We start from the raw sequence: 15528 nt of genomic DNA on the forward strand, positions 1-15528 counted from the left end.
GGGGGGGGGGGGGGGGGTCCGGATTCTGCTAGGGTAGATTAAAGCAGAATCACTTCCTAGGATGTATTTGGTAGCCGTGTTTGTCTGAGCCAAAAAGAAGCACAAAAACTTAGAACTCTTGGTTCAGAGATGATACCTTTTATTAGATCAACTAAAACATCGCAAAAAACCCTGCATCTATTTTTCTGCAAGCTTTCAGGCACACACCCCCTTCCTCAGGAATACCAGTCAGCAGTGAGTCAGTGAGAAACCCAGATCCCATCTGCAGTAACAGACGGCCCCATTCCTGATAGCACTTGTACTGGAACCAAATCTCAAATCCCCTTTTTGAGGGGAAAAAAATATATAACGTTTTGGGGTGGGGAAGAAGGACAAACACTTCTAAAATATTTGTGAGTTTCTTTTTAACAAGATATTTTTATGGAAAATCATCAGAGGCAGTAGGTCTTCTTTAAAGGAAGGAACAAGGGGAAGCTTATAGCAAGGGAGAGCTGTCAATAATGCCATTGCATTGAAGCTGCATTGCCAATGGGCTGCTGCAGGGTGCCTCTGTTTGGATCTCTGTGCACCTTAAAAATCCCCTAGAACTTGAACAGATCACTATTCATCCCTTTCTGATCAAATTAGTCTATAAAATGCCACCCTGCCCTGACTTCAGATCACTAGGAAGTTCCTGGTTTTCCTGTGCAGTCCCCATGGCTTACCTCTTTGGGGTTCAAACCCCAGTTCCATATGGAACCACCAGGAGAACATCAGACAGAAGATCCTCACCATGATTTCATCCACTGAAAGTTTTACCATTGCTTTACCATGGCAGAAGGTGATCAGGTATTATTGGAGCCCTAAAGTATAGGTTGCATGACTTCATTGCTGTGAAATATAACTTTGGCTGCTAGTGGACAGGAGTATTTTTGCTATATCCAATGTGTTTATGTATATGTATGTTTAAATTAGGCAGGTTTCCTAGGAACACATCTTCAGCCCATGTCTTACAAATGAATTGGTATCTGAGTGCTTGTCTCAAAGAGGATGGATAATTTTCCACTTGGTTCCATGTAAATCTTAGGCTGTCTGGACTTCACGGCCCATGAATTCATTCAGCAAACAGCTAAAAGCATTTTCCTCTTCCTCCAAACAAAATAATAAATAAAACATTATTTAGATCTGTTAGCTATCTTGGATCAGCAGAGGAACACTTCCTTGTTTACATTCAACTTTAATAAAAAGTCTACCAGGGACAGGGAATAGGCACTGCTGGAGCTCCAAGATTGGCTTAACATTTGGTTCAAATAGGAGCCAGGCTGGACTGGTACATCTGTTGCCTGCATTGAAGTCATCTTGGGACACAATTAAGACGGGGAAAAAACTCTTGAACAAAAACAAATGTGAACTTCAAAGCTTATGTCAATTCAGGGATTATTTCTTTGAAGCCAGCAAAGCTGGGAAATGAGTAAGGCCCTGGTGTTCAGGGAAGAAGTCTATACCCCACTTGGAGCCAAAGCACAAAGGGATCCAAAATGATTATTTAAAGCTCTTCCCAGACATTTAAGGTTGCCTTTCTTTTCTCCATTCACTCCTCTCACTGTCTTTTTTTACCTTCTTTATACTTCCAATCCAACATGTCCTATTCCCTGCATGATTCCTGGCTTCTACTCCAGGAAGTCTACAAGCACTCTGTTCCCTTCCCTTGCCGTTCCTAGTTCCTTCTTGTTACTTTAAATGAATCTCTCCAATTCTTTCTGTACCTCCAAAGAAAGCCCTAGCTTTGATGGTAACCCATCAGAAGGATCTCAGACTTCATTTTCTCTCTTCAAAGAGTCACTTCTCTATTCAGATCCCATACACTCCTGAGTTGCTCTTGGGCAGATGCACTGTGCTATCTCTCTCCAACCCACAATATTCATGAGACAATAGCTGACTCGGCAGAGTTCACCAGGCATGCCAGAGCTTCAATGCTTAAACTATGAGAAGACAAACACTTTCAAAATTATACAAAATCTAAAATGGACCATGAAGAAAATGTTAAATGCAAGTCAAATACAGTCTGCTGCACAAACTTTGTTGTGGGAAGCTCCTTATGTCACCATAAAAGAGAGTACAGGGCTGATGTTCAAAAGTTCCTCAGAGCTATTCCCAGCTCTGAAAAAATAGGACTCAAGCCCTCTATTTACCTTGGCATAAATCAGGAGTAACCCATTAACTCTAATGGAGCTACACCAACATAAATCTGGTGTGTGAAGAACTAAACCTACTTACTGCATAGGTGTGGCCAAATCACTTAGGCCAACATTTTCAAATGTGCCTTTTAATTTTGGCTGTCTCATTTTTGAGTGCCTGGGTGTTTTAAGTAGGGCACCAAAAATAGAGACCCAAAATTATAGGCCACTTGAGACAGTTTGGACCTCAGTTTCTCTAAGCCAAATTCTGCTGTCATTTGAACTGATTACAATGGAAGTCTGGAGTTGATGCACTGAAGCCTATAAAGGTTAAACAGATTTTCTGTGGCAAATGAGAAGAGATTGCTGTTGCCTGTACCTAGTTTACCTAATTTGTAACCCAGAGACAACGGGTTAGTTCCTGAGTTGATGTAGACTGACATTGATTCTCTGGAGCTCCAATGCCAGTTATAACACAGAAATCTGGCCTAATAATATAATAACCTATCTAAATTATGGGGGCACTGTGAGACATAGTAATTAGCACTTTGAGGGTGATGATCCCGATATCACGCGCACCATTGAAAGCTGGAAGTAACTATACTGTAAAGTCAGTAAAGTTACAATGCTATAAAATCAACCTATATGAGAAAAAAATCAGGTCCAGTGTGTGCTTTTATGTTGATTCCTACCACTATTAACTCCCTGAGATGGTGTCAGTTCAAAGAAGCCACATATTAGAGAAAAGAAAAAGCCACAAGGGAGATCACTGTCCACTTGCAGTGTGTTGAAAAACATGAAAACAAACAAATGCAGTGTTTCATCTGACTAAAAATAGAGCAGTCAGTTTTCATTTGGTTTAGGAACATGTTGTTCTAGCCTTGGTGGGTCAAATCTCAGTAGGACTGACCCAAGTTTGAAAAATCGCACTAACTATAGAGCCCAAAGCCAAATCTCCTACACATCCTAACCCTTAGTATCAGGAAATGGGACACTCTTCTATTTCTCAATAATTAGGACATGTGGTTAACCTGGAATGACTGGAGATCTTTCCAATGAGCCCTTTGGGAATCTTCCAGCAGCTATAGGAAATGGGTAGGCTACATGTGAGAGATGCCTACGTGAGGTTACTCAACTTTAGTAAGTTCTCACTTACTGTCTATAGAATAGGAGCTGATCACAGAGAAACTTACAAATAAAGTCAGTGTTTCCTAAATATGGACCTATTCTTTCTGGGAAGAGGATTTGCCACAGGCTTTAGTGAAAGCAGGATCATATCCCACATGTACAAAGCTCAGATGAAGTGAACTGTAGTTCTAGCACTATTTAGGAAAAATTTACAAGGATGCAACTAAGATCGTAAAACCACATGACTGTACTTTATGACACAGAGTGAAGATATTTTAAAACCTCAGTCACAGCATGACTGGCATGAGACTTTCATAGAGAAATCTCCTGCTACATCCTGAGGCCAAAACCCGAAAAAGAAACTAGCACTGTCTTCTCAGTATAGTGTTTTCCTCCCACCTTCTTCTGCAGTTTAGTAAGATCTCTCTCTAGTAAAGTGATCTGATCCATATCAACAATCATAGATCGTAGCTTCTCCCCACCTTTCCCCTCATATCTTTCTTCCTGTAATGTTACAGCTTCTTTGCCCATTTTCTACATGCAACTTTATATGTACGGTGGCCTTTCTGAACTACAGGGAAATTTCCTTTCTCCAAGCATTTCTCAGGCTTCCAAGCCATTGCAGGTAGAGCGGTACCTTAGCCAGCTGCTTGTGGGTAGATGTCTGGAAACCAGAAAGACACAATCAAGTCTCCTTCTGTGCATCCTGACTTGGAAATCCTTTCCACATTCCCCTGGCCTCCACTAGCTCCACATGCATTAGCCCAGAATGGTACAGAAGCACTTCAGTGCCGGCCTGACTCACTGCTGAGCCAGCTGAAATGGTCTGCCTCATCATTTTTACTCTTGCTGATTGTATCAACATTCAAGCCTTTTATTAGGGAAAATATTTTCAGCTCCTAACAACTCATTAAACCTATTCTAAAAAGTTTTTTTTCACTTTTAATGCTGTCAGCCAGCCAATTAGACTGCTGCAATGTAATATTTCCTGGAAAAGTAGTTGCCAACCTACAGTAAATAAAATTCAATAAAAAATAAATAGGGATGGGTGAATACTGCTGTGGTACACTGGCATAAACCCAGATCCTAGTACCTTTCATATCAATAAATTTAATTTCATATTTGTATCACCAATGAGGAGTACAGGGTTTAGCTCCCAGAACATACACACTCTCTCTCTCATTCATAGCCATGATCCTTTCCAGTACAATTTAATTTCCCTCAAATCAGGCAAGCTTGTATAGCATGGCGTGGCAGCCCTGAGCTTGGATTAGCACTTGAACATCTGTCCATTAAACTTTGCCCTGTTTCATTAGTTGACATGGACATTACCCCACCCACTCAAGCAGTGAAGGAGATTCCGGCAGCAACTTTATGCCCAGAAAACTGGAACTGACTGATTTCGCTTTGGAGAGCCAATAAATGTTATGCACAGATTTCCCATCCAATCCTATCCTCCCTCTCCCCAGCAACCCATTCTGCCACCCACAAGAAGCAAAATATTTGCAGACTTGTTCCATTACAAAAACAATGCAAACCAGTTAGCAGTGACTTAAAACAGCCTTTTTATGGTTGCTTGTTTGTTGAAGCCAATTACTGACATTGCAGAATGCTGTATTGTGTAATTCACACTGACTCTGCTTTTCATTGTAGCTTTAAATTGACATTAAACAGGATCACTGCTCCTCGCAGCACCTGCATGGGTCCAGCTTGCTGATTTAGAAAAGAATTTTTCTTTTCTAAATCTTCGGTAAATGAAAAGTGTCAAAACACATGCATCAAACTCTTCTGCTTTGTCTGGTGAGGAAATCTAAAATCCCTTTCTGCTTTCAGCAGAGGTCTGATCAGAAACTCAGTCCAGAGTCAGCTGGGTTCAGGTCTGTTAGGATTAGGAACAACTATTTATGTCTCCCACGGACAATTGTGAGTGCACCTCAGTATGCAAGGAAGTGACTAATTTAGTTATACTAAGGTAAGTACAGTGTGTTATAAAGTTTTCATTTAAAAATATTATTTCCCTTAGTGAATGTGCCTTCTTCTAATTGAATGGGCTTTCCTGCCAGTTTGAGTATCATTTTGGCTGCAGAGGAAGACAATTATTTGTTTTCTCTGGCACTCAGACTTCTGTTCTGTTTTATAAATTTCCTAGTCCATTATCCCTGGAGACGCCAGAGACCCTCAAGTTTTCCACTGTTACCATCTTCCTGCCTTCTTCAGGGATGACCCTGCATCAGCCACTTTTCTATCCTGAGATATTTCTCAGTTCTTTCTTCCTATATAATTACCAAACTCCCCTAGGGAGCCAAGAAAAGGCTACATAGTTCTGAGGTGTTTAGTATTCAGGACTTTGCAGGCTTTATCTAATAAGCAGTTTGTATCTGCTTCTCTGAGTAGCCTGACAAATAGGATTGGACAGAATTCCTCAATGCCACTGTAAGGAAGCCTGGAAATGGCTGTCAGATGATGAAAGAAAAACTTCTCATAGCTGAAAGTTAAGACTGAAAGGGTTAAAAATAAATCACCTACTGTGAAAAAGCTTAAGGAAGTTAGTTCTTGCCTGGGGTTTATTTGGGATTTTACTGACCTGCGACCAGTACAAGAAAGATCTTGATTTCAGTCCCCAATTAATTTTGTAGATTTCCAAAGATATTCCCTCCCACATACCCCCACACAGAGCATGAAAGGGCTGGTTTTCAGCCCCTCTCTATGTACACTTCAGGAAAAAAAAACCCCAGCTAGATCTAAATCATCGTGGCTTCCAAGCTGCCTTCAGCTTGTTTTAGAGAAAAAGAAAAGAAATCGGTGCTTGCCTAGGTCTGTTCACAAAGAATAGATAAGAGTTGTTGCAGCAGCTGCACTTACATTGTAGTCCCCATGTCCCTGCGCAGTTCCCCCCTTTCTGCAGTCCTATAATCCACACAGAGCCGTGCTTGTCTTGCTCCTTTCGCTCTCTGTACCGTACTGTACTCAGATTGGAACTGCTGCTGTTTTCACTTTCAGACCAGCTTCCCAAAGCCTCTGACGTCAGGCAGCGTCAATGAGATATTTATGGCATGAATGGTAAAGTCTCTCTAAGCAGAGAGTTTGAATTGCAGTGCTTTGAGAGTTGTAGTTTTCACACTCTAGGACTGGAAAACCTTTCCCAGGGGAAGGCTGCTAGGAAGGAAGGTATAGAGGGAACAGTACTGGAGGACCAAGGCAGACATTGAAGAGGACTGTTTCAAATGCTACTGAAAGAAAATTCTTTCTCCTTTCTGTCTTTTGTGAATACATCCAGGCCTGAAAGGCAAAAATCTTCCATATGGATGCTATTTGAGATAGAGGTGTTTTCAGTTGATGCCTTGACTGCAACATGCAATGAAGAAATATTGTTCTAGATCATTGTATTTGGCAAAAGAAGACATTTTTAAAGTGTCACTCTCTGTGCCACCAGCATATCCCCCCAACTGTTTCAAGCCTCTGACTGGATTTACATAGAAAATGGATGAATCTGGTCTTCCTAAGCTCCTTGATCCTTTGCATTTCCTACACCCTTTCCTGATTTTGCACCATCAATCACTCTTCTCCTTGTGTTGGGACCATCCTTCCCACTAATGCAGGTCCAGTTGCTGTGTCTTGTGGAAAAAAAAGAATGGTTCAGAGCTGATGATGGCAGAAAGAAACACTAGAGTGAGTTACGGACTAATCTGCTACATACCCCAAGTACAGCGGATAAAGGGTAAAGTTGCTATGCTAGGAAGGGTAACAGCAAAACCTGCACGCTGTACCATTCATGCCACCATTATCAATAATATCTTCTCATAGATACCTAGGGCCTGAGCTATAAAGATATTTAGATGCCCATGCTTCTATTTTTTTTTAGCACAAGAGTGATGGTTTAGCTGGGATGATCCAGAAATGATGCGAGAGGCAAGGATTTCTTATTGGACCAGATAGGTAGCTGGGTTATGTTAGAAAAGCTTTTGAAAGACGTTCTTCCTAAGGTCTCTGATCACAGAAACAAGGCAGCAGGAGAGGGGAGAAGGGGAGGGAAATTCTTAGGGGTAGCAAACATACAAGTAGCAGAAATTAAGAAGCTTATTACTGGGAGGTGACAGCCTATCAGACAGGAGGAGGATCACCTTTCCTGTGTGGAAAAAGTTCAGGAGTTGGGTAAAATATAATGTATCATAAACCCAATATTAATGCTTAGTTCTTGGTTCTTAGTGTCCAACCAGCTTATGCATTTTTGTTCTTAAAAAGTTCACCTGTTAAAGGTGTTAGGTAGATTTCCCTTGAGCATGGGGATAGTGAGGTCAGAAAGCGAGTGATTGTTCTGTGACAAATGGGCTCCTAATGGTGTGTGCGCCTCCTTCCTTTACATATTTTTGTGTCAGGGTTCATTCTGATGCATAGTTGCTGTTTAGTCTTACCCACATAGTTGCCATGAGAGCATTGGATCAGATATATCATATTTTGGGAAAGGCATGTAAGGAACCATGGATTCTAATGCTTTTTATGGGGGGTTAAGCATTTCTTGTTAAGGCAAGTGTCCCACTTGATGTCTGTTGGGAAGCAGAGAGTTTGCTTCTGATAATGAGTTGGGCAAGGTTGAGGAACTGTTTGAAAGCTAGGTGCAGAGGGGCTGGGGACATTTCTCTCAGGGTCTGATCTTTGTTGAGTATAGGCTCCCCTATGTAGTTTTTCTCTATGCTGTGCCTGGTTCCTGTGATCAGAGACCGGAGGAAGAATGTTTTGCTTTCAAACACTTGTCTAATTTTATCCCAATTGCATGGTTGGTCCAATAAAGATACCACCCTAAGAATTTTTGCCTCTCACATAACAATCTATTGAAATTAATGGGAGTTTAGACTCCTAAACAGGAGTTAAGAGCCTAAATATCTTTTTCAATCTGCCCCCTAATGTTTTGCATCTGGGATAGTTGTTCAAAAACTTCACAAATAACAGATGCCTCTGAAATTGCAGCTGTTCTTTTCCCATGCACAACTATTTTTGGTGTATGAAGAGCATTTGCTTATGCAAATCCAGCAGTTGGGTTTCTTAGTGCCAGTTTTGGATAAAAAAGTACTATGTGCAAATGTGAAGTTTTGCCTATCCAAGTAAGTGAAAGTGCAAATTTATAAACTGATCCTGTGTGTACACACACGTCATAATCACATTTGTCTCTGCCCTGCCACCACTCCTGCATCTGAAGCCTGAGCCAAAACCCATTAAAATCAATTGGAATAATTTGATTAACTTCAAAGAGCCTTAGATGAAACTCTTTTTGATCTTTCCATAATATGCATTAGTCCAGCACACTGAAATGTCACCAGTGCAGCCAAAGGCCTTGAGATAAAATCCAGAAAACGAGAGTAGTGTGCTCAGAAAGGAATTTCCCACTACCTTACTTCAATGAGTCTGGGAATCCAGAAGTATTGGAAATGCTCTCAGACAGACAGGTGTTTTTTCAATCCCAAATTGGCATCTTCTAGAGCAGTGGTGCCCAACCTATTTGCCCAGTGGGCCAGATGGGCAGTGCCCAGTCCATCCATGGGCCAAATCTGGCCAGTGGTGCTGATCCCACACTTGGGGTGGGTGCAGCAGGTACCATCCAGCCACACAGAGGGTTGCAGAGGGCAGGCCGGCCCAATGCATCCCACAGGAGAAAGGAGCTTGATCCAACCCCAGAAGGGAAGGGAGAGTGGCCCAGCCCCAACCTGGTCCTGCAGGGAAGGGGGAAATGTGGTGTGGCCATGTCCCCACCTGTCCCCATGGGGGGAAGGGGGCATGGGCTGGCACCAACCCAGGTCCAAGGGGTGGGAAGGTTGCATGGCCAGGTCCCAACCTTGCCCTGTGGTGTGGGGGAAGGTTGTGTGGCCCAGCTCTGATCCAGAAGCAGGGGGAAGGGGGTATGAATCAGTCTTGCAGGGGAAGGGGCTGCACATGGGGTATGGGAATTTGGCAGCCAGGGAGGGTGGCTATATAATGGCCATCACTCCCTCACAGCCAAATTTCCAGACCTGAGGGGATCACCATGGGCGAAATGAGATGGCTCCATAGGACACATTTGGACCGTGGGTTAGAGTTTGAGCACCCTTGCTCTATAGCTAAGGACCTAATGACATTTCTATATAAAAAATCCGTTTGCACTATAAAATACAGCTGCTTAAGGCCTCCTTCAAAGCCTTTCTTCCATGACTACCAAAATCCCAACCTATCTTTTAAATGCTGGTTGGGGTATCAGTCCCTAGCCTTCAGCAATACTTTGCCCTTCATCCATGTATTGAAGTTAAGTGTGAAGCTAACTTGTTTCCTGCTGGTAATGATACAGGACCTCCACAGCGTGTGATACAGCTTCTCCGCAGGGAACTTTGGATTTTATTACAGATTTCAGATATTCTGTGTACAATCTCACAAGCAACTTAATGTGTGGAGTGCTGTCAGTGGCTTTCACTGAACCAACTTACCATGCTTTATCATTGTGCTATAAACCCAATAAAGGCTCCTGTTGTACACTGAAAATGAGATAACTCCACAGTGAGTCATGTTTTCTCTCAGTTTAATTTCTAAAACCAAATTACATTCTAATCCCTCAGGGGTAAGGAGGGGGTGGAAACCTTGAAAATCACGAGGAAGTGATACACTAATAAATACAACCAACCTTTGTATGTGATCCAATTGCAAATATAATTTCTCTATTTTAAAGTAATTTTTCCATGTAAAAAACATCCCAGACACTTGGAATCCTTTGTTTATTCAGAGATTGAACACTGCGTGGACAGGGCAGTTTAAACTGTTGCTACAAATGCATATCTGTTCTGTTCTTAAGTGATCACCTCTAGGAAATAAGTTTGTTCTCCATGATTCAGCCTCTGGCTTCTCTGTTAAGATTGTCAATTACCACAGGAATAGACAGTCACAAAGAACTGGACTAAGACCAATTCATTTCATTTAGGGTCACAAATTTAGAAGGTGCAGATTATCAGATCCTACTCCCCCAGACTGGATTTAAATCTGTGGCCAAGAATTAAAAGATTCCCAAACCCAACCCTGCAATCAGAAATTGCTGGTCTCCTTTTGAGCTCTGGAGGCCTATATTGCATGGCAAATTGCATGAATATTTGATGTCTATGGCTCACTAGGAAATTCTCTAGTAAGTGGGTTTATTTAAGGCCATGTTAATGTTTCCATTATAAATTCTTATTTACAGGAGTAAAACACAGAGTAAGTTTAGATTTAGAATATGGTTATGAGCCTTTTCCTGAAGCACTTAAGATGCAGGTTAACAGGCAAATACTGTTCTTTATCCCAAGCCCAATCAAGTGGAGTTAGCATGTAGGTGTACCATGAAAGTCTCCCACCGCGAGCTGTTGGGCCATTTTATTCTTTATTGCCACTATTGCAAATACAGCAATGCTGCGCAGCAACCCCTGAATTTGCAGCCTCTTGTGGGTGGATGGCTAGAATGCCTGATTGACGTGGGCAGTTACAGAGCTAAAGCCCTACCTTTGAGATGTGCCCCACCAAGTCCAGCTCCATGAGGCCCAACCAGAGCCCCATTAGAGCACAGCTCCACAGTATGCAGAGGTTGGAACCCCCATTTGGAGATTACCCACAGTCCTGGATCTAACACACATCCTCTCTGCCTGTGATGGGGAAGCAAGAACAGGATTTGTCAAGTTTTAAAACAGGTTTAAGATGGAAACAAAATGCAGCCTCCTCAGAAATGTGTTATGTTCAGGTTCTTTCAGGGTAAAATGTACCCTTGGGCATGGGTTAGCAAAAAGCCAAGGCAGCAGTAAAACTCTCAAACATGGAACTTCAGTGAAGACTTCAGAAGTGCACAGACCTCAAGCTGGCCTCCGCATAAGAGTTAAATTCTGCATAGGTACCTAACTCATGAAATGAGGGGTCGTGTGCTGTACGTCTAAAAACCATTTCAGCATGTGTACATGTGAATACCTATAAAATCCTCATTTGTCAGCCTTTCCACGCCGCATAACAGAAAAAAATAAACCAAGGAAATTAAACCACATTCAAATCTCATTGTTGATGCCACAGAACACTGATCTCCCTAGTCCGGTATGTGCCTCCAGCAGTGGCTGAATACCTGATGATTCAGAGCCCAGAGAATGGAAAACACAATGTACCTAGTCAGTGACTGGATGAAACAGTACATAGGCAAAGCGGGGGTGGGGTGGGGTCTTTCTTGACTGTCACAGTTTATCAGTTTACACCCTGAAGCATAAGGATTGAGATGACGGATTTCTAGATTTAGCTGGCATAGCTACAAATGTTATTTCTGTATATAATTCTGTTTGGAAACTTACCAGGTTTTAATAACATCTGCAGAAGACAGGAAATGCAGAATTAAAGCATGTGCCAAAGAGAATAGGGCACCCAAGAGCCTGCCCAAAGCTATCTAACTGTTGTCTGAAGAACAAGGTGTTAGCCAGTTTTAGATCTACCAGGTTTGGCAATTTTTTTGCTTCCTTTGCAGGCTGCAGAGACAGAAGACTTATCTTAAACTAGCACCCCACCTACAGCCCCACCCCCAACTTTCCAGGTATCATTCTCCTCTGCTCAACCTGGGCACATCTACACATGCCATTAGCATTCATGAGGTCTGCTTGCCAAACTGGGGATGCTCTGACCCAGCTCAATGTGCTGCAGGGGGGCTGGTTGGGACACCAGAGTGCTTCAGAGTTTTTTACTCTACAGCAGGATAGTACTTGTATTTATAAGTACTATCCTGCTGCAGAGTATATTAATTTACTTTGGGTGCACGTGTAGACACGTGACATTTACTGTGCAGCTAATTAGTCGGCTGTGCAGAAAACATCTGGTGTAGACATGTTCACCTTGTATCATCATTTATACCTATGCAAAATGCTACTAGGTCAGAAGGTTTGTTTTATGCTAATTTTGCTCAAGTATAAGAGTTAAGGAATAGGAAAGATAGTGAAAAAACAGGCCCATTAACTGGTGATATAGTTTGAGCTTGGCATCAGACCCATAAAGCCAGAATCTCTTTACCATACTTCAAAAGCTGAACTCAGTAGGAGCAAGGGACTGGTAGGTAAATGCACAGCTGTCCCTGATTCTGAGGGCTATTTACAACAGCTCCAGCTCTAGCTCCATTTAAAACAGCCTGAGGTTAGCTAGAGCTCAATCCAACACCTGTTTCTCAAACCCCTGAACTGCCAGTAAATTATGTAGTTTATCTACATATCTAGTTATGTCAGCTTGGTCCTGGCTAAAAAGCTGTGGCCAGGCTCTGGTTCATCTGCATCAGTTAAGCAACACAGAGTTGAGTGAACCTGGGAATCTGAGCTAATGTATTTCATTACAAACTAAAATTATTTTACACACATAATACTGGAGCTAGAGAGTATTTTTGTGCTATATCCTATTCCATCCCTCTGCTCCCAGAATTAATTGAGCTTCATTTTATTTTTCACGGACAACTAGATGATGAATTCAGGTTAACCAGAGTCCTGTGAGAGCTTTGTGGGACAGCAGCATCTTGGCTACCATCATACACAGGTTGGATTAAGTAATGTTAAAAAGTCAGAGAAATAGCTTGAGAAAAATCCCATGAAACAACCCTGCAGGACTAGGTGTTATCTGTGGCACACATTACAGAATGCCTAAAAAGGAGGGAATGGGTGAAGGGTTTTGATCCTTTGGATTATGTCAGATTTAAGTATCTTCAAATACACTAGGTTTTTTTCATTTTCTTTCCTAGACTTTCCCTTTTCTTGTGAATGGTTTTATTTTTAAAAGACTCCAGGAAGCCAACATAGTTCATTAGACTAGCTATTATCCTGAGTCACTTCCTACAGTATTCTAAAAACACTTTTAAAGAAAATCACTTCTGAGGGCATGGGCACAAGTATTTCAGTAATCCATGGAGTTACACCAGCATTCCTGAAAGCAGCACCTACCACTGCCTATATTTCTTAAAATTACATTAAAATAACAAAGTTACAGGATTAAACACTGAAAAATTACAAATCACCAAACTTAAAGCCACTCTCTTATGATAGCTTTCTTCTGTGTAAAAAGCCAGTTGGAGGGCTAAGTATGGGACCTCTCTTTCCTAGTTTCTACTTTAAGGCTTTAATCATGAGACCTCCCTTTATTTTCTTGCAACTGTCTGCCACATTCAGCGTCCTTCCTCTGCACTATGAGGAGGGTATCCTAGAGAAGAAATAGCATGTGATCATGTAACCCAAGGTTTAGTTAAAAAGCAAGACAGCACCCTTAAGGTTGCATGGGCAACTGTCAATGTGGCATTTCCATACTTTTGGGCACTTGGCTTGACAGCTTTTAATGTTCTCTTACAATACCTTCTGTATGTCACTTAAGAGTTTATAAGCAACAAAACAAAAAAATACATGGATTTCTTTCCCAAAATTATATTACATATTCAAAATGACCCCACCATGGGTTATAGCAGGGTTTCATAGTTTCTAGGGTCGGAAGGGACCTGAGCAGATCATCTAGTCCGACCCCCTGCCATGGCAGGAAAGAGTACTGGGGTCAAACGACGCCAGCAAGGTGTTCATCTAACCTCCTCTTAAAAACCCCCAGGGTAGGAGCCTGCACCACCTCTCTTGGAAGTTGGTTCCAGACCCTAGCCACCCTGACCATGAAATAGCGCCTCCTGATGTCTAACCTAAACCTACCCTCTGCCAGCTTGTGACTGTTATTCCTGGTCACTCCTGGCAGTGCTTGGGGGAACAGTGACTCCCCCAATGCCTGCTGATCCCCCCTGACTAGTTTGAAATTGGGACCTTTGGCCTTACTTCACCTTTTGAGATAAAGAGCACCTGCTAGCAATAGCAAGTCATTACATTTTTTGTGGACCCATTGGTAGAAGAGATTGTGACAAACCCTTTAACAATGGGGTACACAACAGCCTCTCAGGACCATTAGGACTCAGACTTCCTAGAATCCATTTTTGGCTCCAGAGGAGAGTGTGGTTTAGAGGCTTACAACACAGTGACATAAACTGGTACATCCAGCCAGCAGGTAAAGGGGTAAAGACTGAATCTTCCTTATTAGAGACCTGGGTTTTATAATCAGCTCTGCCAAAGATGTGCTTATGCAATCTCTTTGTTACTCCATCTGCAAAGTGGGGAAATAAGAAAAGCCTGCCTCAGAGGATAAGAGCATGAGGCCTTGATTGTTAATAATTTTGTGCACTTTACAATTGTTACAGGCACCAGCTGCTAATATCAGATGACCTCTGAGCCATTTGCACCTAAAAGATATCATATAGAGACAATATTCCTGTGATAAATGTACCCACCATGCACCTTGACCTCCTTACCTGCCACCTACTCAATCTGCTGCAAGGAATAATAATTTTCAGAATCAATTTAAAGCCATTAAACTAAAGGATTTTTTTTCAATCCTCAGACTCAGACTAATAAGATTGAACTTATTAGTTAAATGAAGAGTTCATAATTTGGCAGTAGGAAAAACATTTGGAGAATTTAATTCTGAATGCTGGACTCAATGGAAAGTAAGAGATGGAGAAGCAGCATGCCCCTGGAGAGAAGAGACAAGAATGACAGATCTAAATTTGACATTAAGGATCGTGTACTAGAGCACTATCAATCACATTTGAGGATGCCTGGTATCTCACAGGATCAGATCCCTGGTGAGTAAGGCCAGCCCTGATTTATTTCATAGCAGAACAAAATCAAACACTGCAGAGCAGATTGTGGCAGAACTCCCAGGGGACCTTGTGATAATCATGAAGCAACTCTACCATTTTGAACTGGGATGGCACAGCTCAGGTCTAAGCTTTCCATTGGACAAGAAAGGACAGAAATGTCATCATAGCCTCCTAAATGGAGGGTGAGAGGTGCTGAAAAATGGCTCTCAGGCAACCACAAATATGTGCTATAGGCAATTCTGGAGACAGTGAGAGTGTAAAAGTTCCTGGGTCAAATTCAGCATTGGTATATGTGGGTGCCATGTGCATATGTGGGTACATCATGTTTGAGCTTAGCCTCAGTTATCTAATCTTCTTTAAGCAACAGCTGGTACAATGTGTTTTTGCTTAAAGGAACTAAAACAGATGGTCTTCAAACTTCATTCCAGCTGGAGATGAACAAGAGGCATATCTCTAGTGTGAACACATGTGTGTTTGTGCAGTGTGAAGGCAACAAAGCCAAACTACTGCTTAAAATTTGACTAGGCCCTTTTCAGTTGATAAATATTCCAACAACCAATGATTATGATGACT

At 42.0% G+C, this 15528-nt stretch overlaps 1 protein-coding gene across 2 annotated transcripts in view; it reads right to left on the reverse strand.

Moving 5' to 3' along the window:
* Positions 1-6250, reverse strand: part of DAAM2 (dishevelled associated activator of morphogenesis 2) — a 369263-nt gene extending 363013 nt beyond the window's left edge. The window contains exon 1 of one of the 2 annotated variants that reach the window (XM_019527242.1): positions 6147-6250. The gene's annotated coding sequence lies outside the window, so the exon portion shown is untranslated. The remainder of the gene's footprint in view (positions 1-6146) is intronic. The other variant, XM_019527244.1, reaches the window with a different exon arrangement.
* Between the last annotated feature and the right edge of the window lie 9278 nt (positions 6251-15528).

Source organism: Gavialis gangeticus, unplaced genomic scaffold (assembly GCF_001723915.1).
Source record: "Gavialis gangeticus isolate Ggan-Ray unplaced genomic scaffold, GavGan_comp1, whole genome shotgun sequence".
In the NCBI taxonomy this organism is placed as follows: Eukaryota; Metazoa; Chordata; order Crocodylia; family Gavialidae; genus Gavialis; species Gavialis gangeticus.